Source organism: Equus caballus, chromosome 25 (genome assembly GCF_041296265.1).
Source record: "Equus caballus isolate H_3958 breed thoroughbred chromosome 25, TB-T2T, whole genome shotgun sequence".
Taxonomy (NCBI): Eukaryota; Metazoa; Chordata; class Mammalia; order Perissodactyla; family Equidae; genus Equus; species Equus caballus.
This window is the reverse complement of record NC_091708.1, coordinates 42,354,055-42,365,472: the sequence shown is the minus strand read 5'-3', so window position 1 is coordinate 42,365,472 and position 11,418 is coordinate 42,354,055.

Here is an 11,418-nt window from a genome sequence, read left to right as displayed (position 1 = left end):
CAAAGGAGCCAAGAATATACCATGGGGAAAGGACAGTCTCTTCAATAAATGGTGTTGGGAAAACTGGACAGCCACATGCAAAAGAATGAATCTGGACCCCTAACTTACACCATACACAAAAATCAACTCAAAATGGATTAAAGACTTGAATGTAAGACCTGAAAGCATAAAACTCCTAGAAGAAAGTATAGGCAGTTACCTCCTTGACATCGATCTTGGTGATGACTTTGGATTTGACACCAAAAGCAAAAATAAACAAGTGGGACTACATCAAACTAAAAAGCTTCTGCACAGCAAAGGAAACCACCAAGAAAATGAAAAGGCAATCTACTGAATGGGAAAAAATATTTGCAAAATATATATCTGACAAGAGGTTAATATCCAAGATATATTTTTTAAAACTCATACAACTCAGTAGCAAAACAACCAACAATATGATTAAAAAATGGGCAGAGGATCTGAACGGACATTTTTCCAAAGAAGACATACAGATGGCCAACAGGTACATGAAAAGATGCTCAACATCACTCGTTGTCAGGGAAATGCAAATCAAAACGACAATGAAATATCACCTCACACCTGTTAGAATGGTTATTATCAAAAAGACAAGAAGTAAGTGTTGGAGAGGATGTGGAGAAAAGGGAGCCCTTGTACACTGTTGGTGGGAGTGTAAATAGGTGCAACCACTATAGAAAACAGTATGGAGGCTCCTGAAAAGACAAAAACAGAACTACCATGTGATCCAGCAGTTCCACTTCTTGGTATGTATCTAAAAGAAAACACTGATTCAAAAGGATATGTGCACACCTGTGTCCACTGCAGTATTATTTACAATAACCAAGACATGGAAACAAGCTAAGTGTCCACTGATGGATGAATGGATAAATAAAATGTCGTGTGTGTGTGTACAATGGAATATTATTCAATCATAAAAATTAATGACATCTTGCCATTTGGGACAACACAGATGGGCCTTGAGGGCATTATGCTAAATGCAATAGGTCAGAGAAAGACAAAAAATGTGTGACCTCACTTCTAGGTGGAATCTGAAAAAAGCAAAAAACAAAAACTTCAAGCTCACAGATACAGAGAGATACAGAAATACAGACTGGTAGTTGCCAGAGGCGGGGAGTGGGAGTGGGCGAAATGGGTAAAGGGAGTCAAAAGGTACAAACTTCCAGTTATAAAATAAGTCGTGGGGATGGAAGGTCCAGCCTAGTGACTGTAGTTAATAATAGCGTATTGCATATTTGAAAGTTACTTATAAAGTAGATCTTAAAAGATGTCATCATACTTATATCAGACAAAGTAGACTTCAAAGCAAAATAGATAAAGAAGGACAAAGAGGGGCAGTTTATAATGATAAAAGGGACACTCCACCAAGAAGACATAACACTTATAAATACATACACACCTAACACAGGAGCACCAAAGTATGTAAGGCAACTATTAACAAAACTAAAAGGAGATATCAACAACAATACAATAATAGCAGGGGACCTCAACACCCCATTAACACCAATGGATAGATCATCCAGACAGAAAGTCAACAAGGAAATTATAGAATTAAACGAAAAACTAGACCAGATGGACTTAATAGATATATAGAGAACACTCCATCCAAAAACAGCAGGTTACACATTCTTCTCAAGTGCTCATGGAACTTTCTCAAGGATAGACCATATCTTGGGAAACAAAGCAAGCTTCAACAAATTCATGAGGGTTGAAATACTATTAAGCTTCTTTTCCGATTGTAATGCTATGAAACTAGAAATCAACTACAAGAATAAAGCTGGGAAAGGGGCAAAAATGTGGAGACTAAACAACATGCTACTGAAAAAACAATGGATTATTGAAGAAATTAAAGAATAAATCAAATATTATCTGGAGACAAATGAAAATGAAAACACACCATACTGACTCATTTGGGACGCAGCAAAAGCGGTCCTAAGAGGGAAATTCATTGCAATACAGGCTCACCTCAATAAACAAGAAAAATCTCAGCTAAGCAATCTCAAATGACACCTAACAGAATTAGAAAAAGAAGAACAAACAAAGCCCAAAGTCAGTAGAAGGAGGGAAATGATAAAAATTAGAGCAGAAATAAATGAAATTGAAACAAAAAAGACAGTAGAAAGGATCAATGAAACAAAGAGTTGGTTCTTTGAAAAAATAAACAAAATTGACAAACCCTTAGCCAGACTCACTAAGAAAAAAAGAGAGAAGACTCAAATAAATAAAATTAGAAATGAGAGAGGAGAAATCACAACGGATACCACAGAAATACAAAGGATCCTAAGAGAATACTGTGAAACACTATATGCCAACAAATTGAACAACCTAGAAGAAATGGATAAATTCTTAGACTCCTACAACCTACCCAAACTGAAGCAGGAAGAAATGGAGAATCTGAATAGGCCAATCACAAGTAAAGAAACCGAAACAGTAATCAAAAACCTCTCCAAAAATAAGAGTCCAGGACCAGACGGCTTCTCTGGAGAATTCTACCAAACATTCAAAGAAGATTTAATACCTATCCTTCTCAAACTATTCCAGAAAATTGAGGAAGATGGAGCACTCCCTAACACATTCTATGAAGCCAACATCACCCTGATCCCAAAACCTGACAAGGACAACACAAAGAAGGAAAACTACAGGCCAATATCACTGATGAACATAGATGCAAAAATCCTCAACAAAATTTTGGCAAACCGAACACAGCAATACATTAAAAAGATTACACACCATGATCAAGTGGGATTTATACCAGGGACACAGGGATGGTTCAACATCTGCAAGTCAATCAACATGATACACTACATTAACAAAATGAGAAACAAAAACCACATGATCATCTCAATAGATGCAGAGAAAGCATTCAACAAGATCCAACATCCATTTATGATAAAAACTCTCAATAAAATGGGTATAGAAGGAAAGTACCTCAACATAATAAAGGCCATATATGACAAACATACAGCCAACATCATACTCAATGGACTAAAACTGAAAGCCATCCCTCTGAGAACAGGGACAAGAGAAGGGTGCCCACTCTCACCACTCTTATTCAACATAGTACTGGAGGTTTTGGCCAGAGCAATTTGGCAGGAAAAAGAAATAAAAGGAATTCAAATAGGCACTCAGGAAGTGAAACTCACTGTTTGCAGATGACATGATCTTATATATAGAAAACCCCAAAGAATCCATTGGAAAACCATTAGAAATAGTCAACATCTACAGCAAAGTTGCAGGGTATAAAATCAACATACATAAATCAGTAGCATTTTATACTCTAACAATGAACTAACAGAAAAAGAACTCAAGAACTCAATCCCATTCACAATCGCAACAAAAAGAATAAAATACCTTGGGATAAATTTAAGCAAGGAAGTGAAAGACCTATACAACGAAAACTACAAGACTTTCCTGAAAGAAATTGAGGACGACATAAAGAGATGGAAAGACATTCCATGTACATGGATTGGAAGAATAAACATAGTTAAAATGTCCATACTACCTAAAGCAATCTACAGATTCAATGCTATCCCAACCAGAATCCCAATGACATTCTTTACAGAAATTGAACAAAGAATCCTAAAATTCATATGGGGCAACAAAAGACCCTGATTGCTAAAGCAACCCTGAGAAAGAAGAACAAAGCTGGAGGCATCACAATCCCTGACTTCAAAATGTACTACGAAGCTACAATAATCAAAACAGCATGGTACTGGTACACAAACAGGTGCACAGATCAATGGAACAGAATTGAAAGCCCAAAAATAAAACCACACATCTATGGACAGCTAATCTTCGACAAAGGACCTGAGGGTCGACAATGGAGAAAAGAAAGTCTTTTCAACAAATGGTGCTGGGAAAACTGGAAAGCCATATGTAAAAGAATGAAAATTGACCATTGTTTTCCACCATTCACCAAAATAAACTCAAAATAGACCAAAGACCTAAAGATTAGACTGAAACCATAAGGCTTCTAGAAGAAAATATAGACAGTACACTCTTTGACATCAGTATCAGAAGGATCTTTTTGGACACCATGTCTTCTCAGAGAAGGGACACAATAGAAAGAATAAACAAATGGGACTTCATCACACTACAGAGCTTCTTCAAGGCAAGGGAAAACAGGATTGAAACAAAAAAACAGCCCACTAATTGGGAAAAAAATATTTACAAGTTATATATCCAACAAAGGGTTAATCTCCATAATATATAAAGGACTCACACAGCTCAACAAAAAAAATCAAACAACCCGATCAAAAAATGGGCAGGAGACATGAACAGACGTTTCTCCAAAGAAGATATACGGATGGCCAATAGGCACATGAAAAGATGCTCATCATCGCTGTGCATCAGGGAAATGCAAATCAAAACTACACTAAGATATCACCTTACCCCTGTTAGAATGGCAAAAATAACCAAAACAAAAAGTGACAAATGTTGGAGAGGCTGTGGAGAAAAAGGAACCCTCATACAGTGCTGGTGGGAATGCAAACTGGTGCAGCCACTATGGAAAACAGTATGGAGATTTCTCAAAAAGTTAAAAATAGAAATACCTTATGACCCAGCCATCCCACTACTGGGTGTCTATCCTAAGAACCTGAAATCAGCAACTCCAAAAGGCCCACACACCCCTATTTTCATCGCAGCATTATTCACAATAGCCAAGACGTGGAAGCAACCTAAGTGCCCATCAACTGATGACTGGATAAAGAAGATGTGGTATATATACAATGGAATACTACTCAGCCATAAAAAAGGACAAAATCTTCCCATTCGCAAGAACATGGATGGACCTTGAGGGTATTATGTTAAGTGAAACAAGCCAGATAGAGAAAGACGAACTCTGTATGACTCCACTCGTAGGTGGAAGTTAAACATAGAGACAAAGAGAACTGATTGGTGGCTACGAGGGGAAAGGGGGGGTGGAGGGAGGGCACAAAGGGTGAAGCGGTGCACCTACAACATGACTGACAATACTGTACAAGTGAAATTTCACAAGGTTGTAAACTATCATAATCTTAATAAAAAGTAAAAAAAAAGTCACAAAAAAAAACTTTTTAACTCTGTGTGGTGATGAATGTTAACTACATGCACCACGTGATGTTTTGGTCAACAACGGACTGCGTATGCAACAGCAGCCCCACAAGATTAGTACCATGTATTCTAGGCGTGCAGTGGGCTGTACCATCTAGGTTTATGTAAATACACTCTGTGATGTTCGCACAACGACAAAATCACCTAACGATGTGTTTCTCAGAACGTATCCCATCGTTAAGCAACGCATGACTGTAGACTTATTGTGGTGATCATTTCACAATCATACAAATATTGAATCATTGTTATACACCCAAAACTAATAACGTTATGTGTCAGTTATACCTCAATAAAAAATACATATATTAAAAATGATAAGACTTTATTAAAAAATAAAGAACTTAATAAGTTAGATACACATATTCGTGGATAGGAAGATTAAATTTCTTAAAGAGGTCATTTATGTACATATCCAAAACTATTCTAAAGAAAATTCCAACAGGATTTTATACGGTCCTTGAGAAGTTTATTCTAAAAATGTATAAGAAAGAATTTCCACTTCTGGTAATGTCAGACTAGGTCATTCAGACCAGCCTTCCTGCCAGGAAAGCCGTCCAAATATTTGACAGTCCCTGCCTGAGTTCATCAGAGAGCTAGCGAGTGAATGAAGACTTCCTGGGCCCGGGTCAGGAGGAGACAGAAACCCAAGGAGGTGAGCTGACCTTTGGGAGCGCGTAATGTTGAGGGCGCCTGCCCACTCAGAAGAGGCGGCTGGGAGCCCTGCGGCCCTTCTGAGAAAAGGGAGACTTCAAAGAACTCACCGTGCCCTGAGTGGAGACCCCAAGGAGGCACCTCCAGTGTAGAGTGACATGCGGCTCCTGGCCCGACTGGGCCGCCTTCAAAGCGGCTCAGGCCCCGCACGCGGATTGCTGGCACCCAGGCGCCCACCAGAGCAAATGAAAGCCTTGCTGGAGGAGGTTAACGGCATCCTGGGCCTCAGATTCTTTCTTTAATACTTCATATGCAATAAAGAAAAAAAAAAACAGGAACACAAGAAGCATGAACAGAAAAAGACCAGAAACAATTGACAGAACCAGACCCACAGCGACAGGGGTTCTGGAGTGACCAGACGTAGATATGAAAGCATGATGCTCTCTCTGTTCTGGGGGCAACACAAGACTGAGGTTTTGGGCGAATGATTGGAAAGTATACACAGAGGACAGATGGAAATTCTAGAACCAAGAAATACATTAACTGATAATAAGACCTCAATGAATACGTTTAATAGAATCCATGAGCTGGAGACTGATTAGGAGCTCTGGGTAGAATGAAGCATGAAGAGAGAAAGGATGAACGAAAGAGAAGGGAAGAAGAGACGTGGGGAGGAGAAGCCGTAGGTGTAACTGGAGTACCAGAAGAACAGGAACCAGATCAGAGCAGAAACAAGGTGCATGGTCGATTATTCATAATAGCCCCAAAGTGGGAACTAGCTGAGTGTCCATCTGCTGGTAAAAGGATGCACAAAACATGGTATTTCCATACAATGGAACAGTATTTAGCAATAAAAAGGAGTAAATTGACACTACAACATGGATGAACCCCAAAAACATGGATGTGAGAGAAGACAGATGCAAAAGATTGCATATTGCATGCTTCCATTTACACAAAATATGCAGAAAAACCCAGTCCAGGGCTGGAGAGCAGGTTGGTGGTTGCCTGGGGGTGAAACCAAGGGACAGGAGGGATCTTTCAGGGTGACGGAAAATTTTTTAAACTAGATGGTGGTGATGGTTGCACAACTCTGTAAACTTACTAAATATAATTGAATTGTACACTCAAAATGAGTGAATTTTATGATATGTAAGTTACACCTCAATAAAGCTGTTTTTTAAAGTTTTCCAAAACCAATTGTGCCAGTTATCAAGTTCTTGCTCCTCACGTCCAAGTCCACCCTTTATTCCCGGCTCTGCAATGAGCGTTTCCCTCTGCAGCGAGCACGAGGGTCCGTCAGTGCAGAGCACCGAGGAACAGAGGACAGAGGGGCTCTGGTTGTGGTGCTCCGTGCTGCCTCCTCTGACCGCGTGGCTGCTAGAGGCCCGCGTGTGGAGACATCCAGTGGCGTCTGCCCCAACCGTGCACCCACACCTTGCAGCCTCTCAGCAGACTCGCAACCGAGCCCTGTCTGGTGACCATCCCACTGTGGCTCCTCAGACGTGGACATGGCACACCCCAGGCCTTGTGTCACCCTGCTGGCAAGCAGGCTCCCAACTCCCTGTGCATGCTTACATGCCAGCCTCGGCCCACCTGCACCTCCAAGGGACCATTCCTGCTCACCCAGCTCTGGCCTGGGCCACCCAGTGAGTTTCTCTGCCCCTCAGTGGGCTGCAACCATCCTTGCTCCAGTGAGTTCTGAATCCCAGCGCTGGGGACCAGGCCCTTCTGAGTTTTGCCTTCCTTGCGAACTTACTCACCTTCAGCCCTCGTATTCTCTTTAAACCTTCATAGCTACTCTCCTCTCACTGTTAATCATTCTTTATATTAATCTTTCTCTGTTCAAATTACTCCACCGTCTACGTCTCCTGATTGGTCCTTGACAACAAACCCTAGATTCAAGAAACCTTATGAACCCCAAGCAGGACAGTTAAAAGAATACACATCTAAGCAGAGCATGGCTAAGCTTGTGAAAGTCAAAGGCAAACAGAACATCTTTAAGCAGACAGACAGGCAAAACGGGACATGTTACCTTCAAAGGCACAGCAACTAGACTCCTCGGCAGAAGCAGTGGGGATGGAAGTCGATGGAGTGATGTCCTCAGTGCTGAAAGAAAATACCCAACGACACTTCTGTCTCCACTCAGAGTATCTTTCAAGAATGAAGGTACAAATCAAGATATTGTCAGACAAACAAAAACTAAGAGAATTCATCACCAGCAGAGCTGCACTAAGAAAAGACAAAACAGTGTTTCCAGGCAGAAGGAAGATAATCCCAAACGGAGGGTCAGACACACAGGAGAGAATGAAAGAGCCAGAAAAAACAGCCACTGTGTGGATAAACCTACATGAGCATGAACCGTATGAAACAGCAACAGTAGAGAGACTTAAAATATGTATCAATGGTGTGTGACCAAGAAGAGAGACACCGAGCTAGAGTGTGCTGGATTGGTTCTTGAATCGTCTAGAAAGAAGAAAAAAGTACTAAAAACATTAGATTTTCAGCAGTCAAGAAGGCAAGTTGTTAATCTCCAGGGAACCACTGAATAGGACAAGAATGTATGATCGCCAAGCTAATAGAGAGGATGAAATGGAATAATGATAAATAATTGATCGAAAAGGAGGCAGGAAAGGAGAGAGAAAGCAGCATCTGCCTTCTAAAGTGGGACCAGCAGACAGCAGAGTGAGACGGTGGATTCAAACGCAGGTCTATACAATTTTTAAAGTGATATTAAATAAATGGACTAAATTTTCTAGTTGAAAGACACTGTCAGACTGTATTTTTTTTAAATCTATGCTCTGTTTACAAGACATATCTATCTAAAACATACAGAAAGGTTGAAAGTAAAAATACAGAAAAAGATAGACTCTGCAAATACAGCCCAAAAAGGTTGGCACAGCTCTGCTAATATCAGATAAAGTAGGCTCTAAGGCAGAAAGCATTTCTAGACTTACAAAGGGACATTGAAAAGACATAAAGTACGCTCAGCGGGATGATTTAACAATTTCTAAATATGTATGCATCCAATTACACAGCCTCAAAGCATCCACAGGAAAGGCCAACCGAACTCCGAGGAGAAAGGGACAAATCCGTGACCCGGGAAGTTCTAACATGCCTCTCTCAGGAACATGTAAGAAATAACTCTAACCTCACACACTTCCAAAAACAGAAAATGCGAAGCACTTCCCAACCCCTGCCATGGGGCCACACAACCCCGGTTCCCAAACCACAACAAGAATGAAAACTACAGCCCACCTTCGCTCATAAACACAGATGCAAAAATCCTACACAAAATATTACCTGGATGTAGCAACAGATAAAAAGGCTAATACATCGTGATCAAAACGGCCTTATTCCAGGACAGAAAGATTGCTTTAAACATTTGAAAATCAACACTCAGTCACCACGTTAACAGAATACATCAGATAATTTTCTCAGTAGATATGTGAAAGTAATTTAATAAAATTCAATATGCATGCATGATTAAAAGAAAATTCTTAGCCAGCTAGGAATAGAAGCCTGCTTCCTGAATCTGAGAGAGGATATATATATATTTTTTAAAAGCAGAATGTTGAAAGTCTTCCTTTGGAGACTGGGAGAAAGATAAGGTTGCCCACAGTCAGCACTTCTGTCTGCACTGGGCCGGGGGGCCCAGCAGGTGCAGGAAGGTGAGGAAAAGACCCAGAAGGCGCAGGACGGGAAGAGAAGATGAAAACTCATGATATACATACCGTATACTGTATAAACGAAAATTCAACAGAATCTGCAGATAAATTACCAAAATGTAAATGAATTTAGAAAGGTTGCTGGCTACAAAGTCAAGAATCAAGAATCAATTGCAGGGGCCGGCCCAGTGGCGCAGCGGTTAAGTGCGCACGCTCTGCTTCTCAGCGGCCCAGGGTTCGCCGGTTCAGATCCCGGGTGCGGAGATGGCACTGCTTGGCAAGCCATGCTGTGGTAGGTGTCCCACGTATAAAGTAGAGGAAGATGGGCACAGATGTTAGCTCAGGGCCAGTCTTCCTCAGCAAAAAGAGGAGGATTGGCAGCAGTTAGCTCAGGGCTAATCTTCCTCAAAAAAAAAGAATCAATTGTATTTCTGTATACTAGCAAGTAACAAAAAAAGAAAAATAAAAAAAGATCATATTTATAATAACATCAAAAAAATAAGAAACCCAGGGATACTAACAAAACATGCAATATTTCTGCACCAAAAAATCAAGGGAAACTTTTTAAAAGACATGCTAAACAAACAAGGAAATTCACCGCGTTTGTTGGAAAACTCAACACTGTAAAGATGTCAGTTATCCCCAAATTAATCCATAGATTTACAGCAATCACAGTCAAAATCACAACATTTTGGTGAAAATTAACAAATTCTGAAATTTATTATGAATACACATGATTTTAAATGGCCAAGACCCTTAAAGATGGTGGGAGGATTTGACGTACCCAATCTCAGGACTTACTACCAAGTCCTGGTAATGAAGTAGGATAGCGAAGCATGATAGTGACACAAGAATAGACATGTGGACCTCTGGAGTCTACTCCAGGTGGGTGGCAGATCCGAATGGAAAAATAAACCAGGAAAGCTTCTAGATCTAGACGATAGTAGAAGAGAATATCTTCATGACCTAGCAGTAGAGAGATTTTTAAGTCACAAAAAGCATTACCCATAAAGGAAAGGATAAGTTTGAATATATTAAAACTGAGAACTTCTTGGGGCCAGCCCAGTGGCACAGTGGTTAAGTTTGCGCATTCTGCTCTGGCGGCCCGGGGTTTGCTGGCTTGGATCCCAGGCACAGAGCTACAGCACATCAAGCCATGCGGTGGCAGGCGTCCCACATACAAAATAAAGGAACATGGGCATGGATGTTAGCTCAGGGCCAGTCTTCCTCAGCAAAAAGAAGATTGGTGATGGATGTTAGCTCAGGGCTAATCTTCCTCAAAAAAAAAAAGAAGGGAGAGAGAGAGAACTTCTTTTCATCAGATGACACCATTGAGAGTGAAAAGGGAAGCTAAAAAGTGGGGAAGGTATTTGCAATACCTGTATCTACCACAAGACTCCCATCTAGCATACATAAAGAACTCCTCTAAATTGATAAGGAAAAGACAACCCAGCATCAATATGGGCACACGGCTTGACAGGCACATGATAAAAAGAGGTACCCAAACAGCTGATACGCAGATGACAAAAGGCCGCACGTCATCAGTCATCATAGAAATACAAAGTAAAGCCACACGGAAACACCATCACAGTTTTAACTTCCAGAAGCACTAAAACTTAAAAGACGGATGAGTTTGTGCAGCAACTGGAACTCCCATCCATGGCGGGTGGGGATGCAAAATGACACGAACGCTTTCGAACGCAGCATCTCACTGGATCTTAATGTTAACATATTCACAGCTTCCTCAGGAAATCCCTTCTCCACCGCTCTCGCAGGTGGAACCTCCGTGCCACACGAGCGTGATTCTGAGACACACACATTCTGACATCTCTGACATCGGGAGGCGCCCTAACTTAACCTGAGCTTTTTCTCAGCTCGGACACTGTAGATTTGCCCCGGCCACGTCTCCTTCACGGTGCTTCAGCACAGTTGGTAGGCGCACCGTCTGATAAATGTCTGTCTCCCACACAGGCCTGGAAGCTTCAGAAGAACA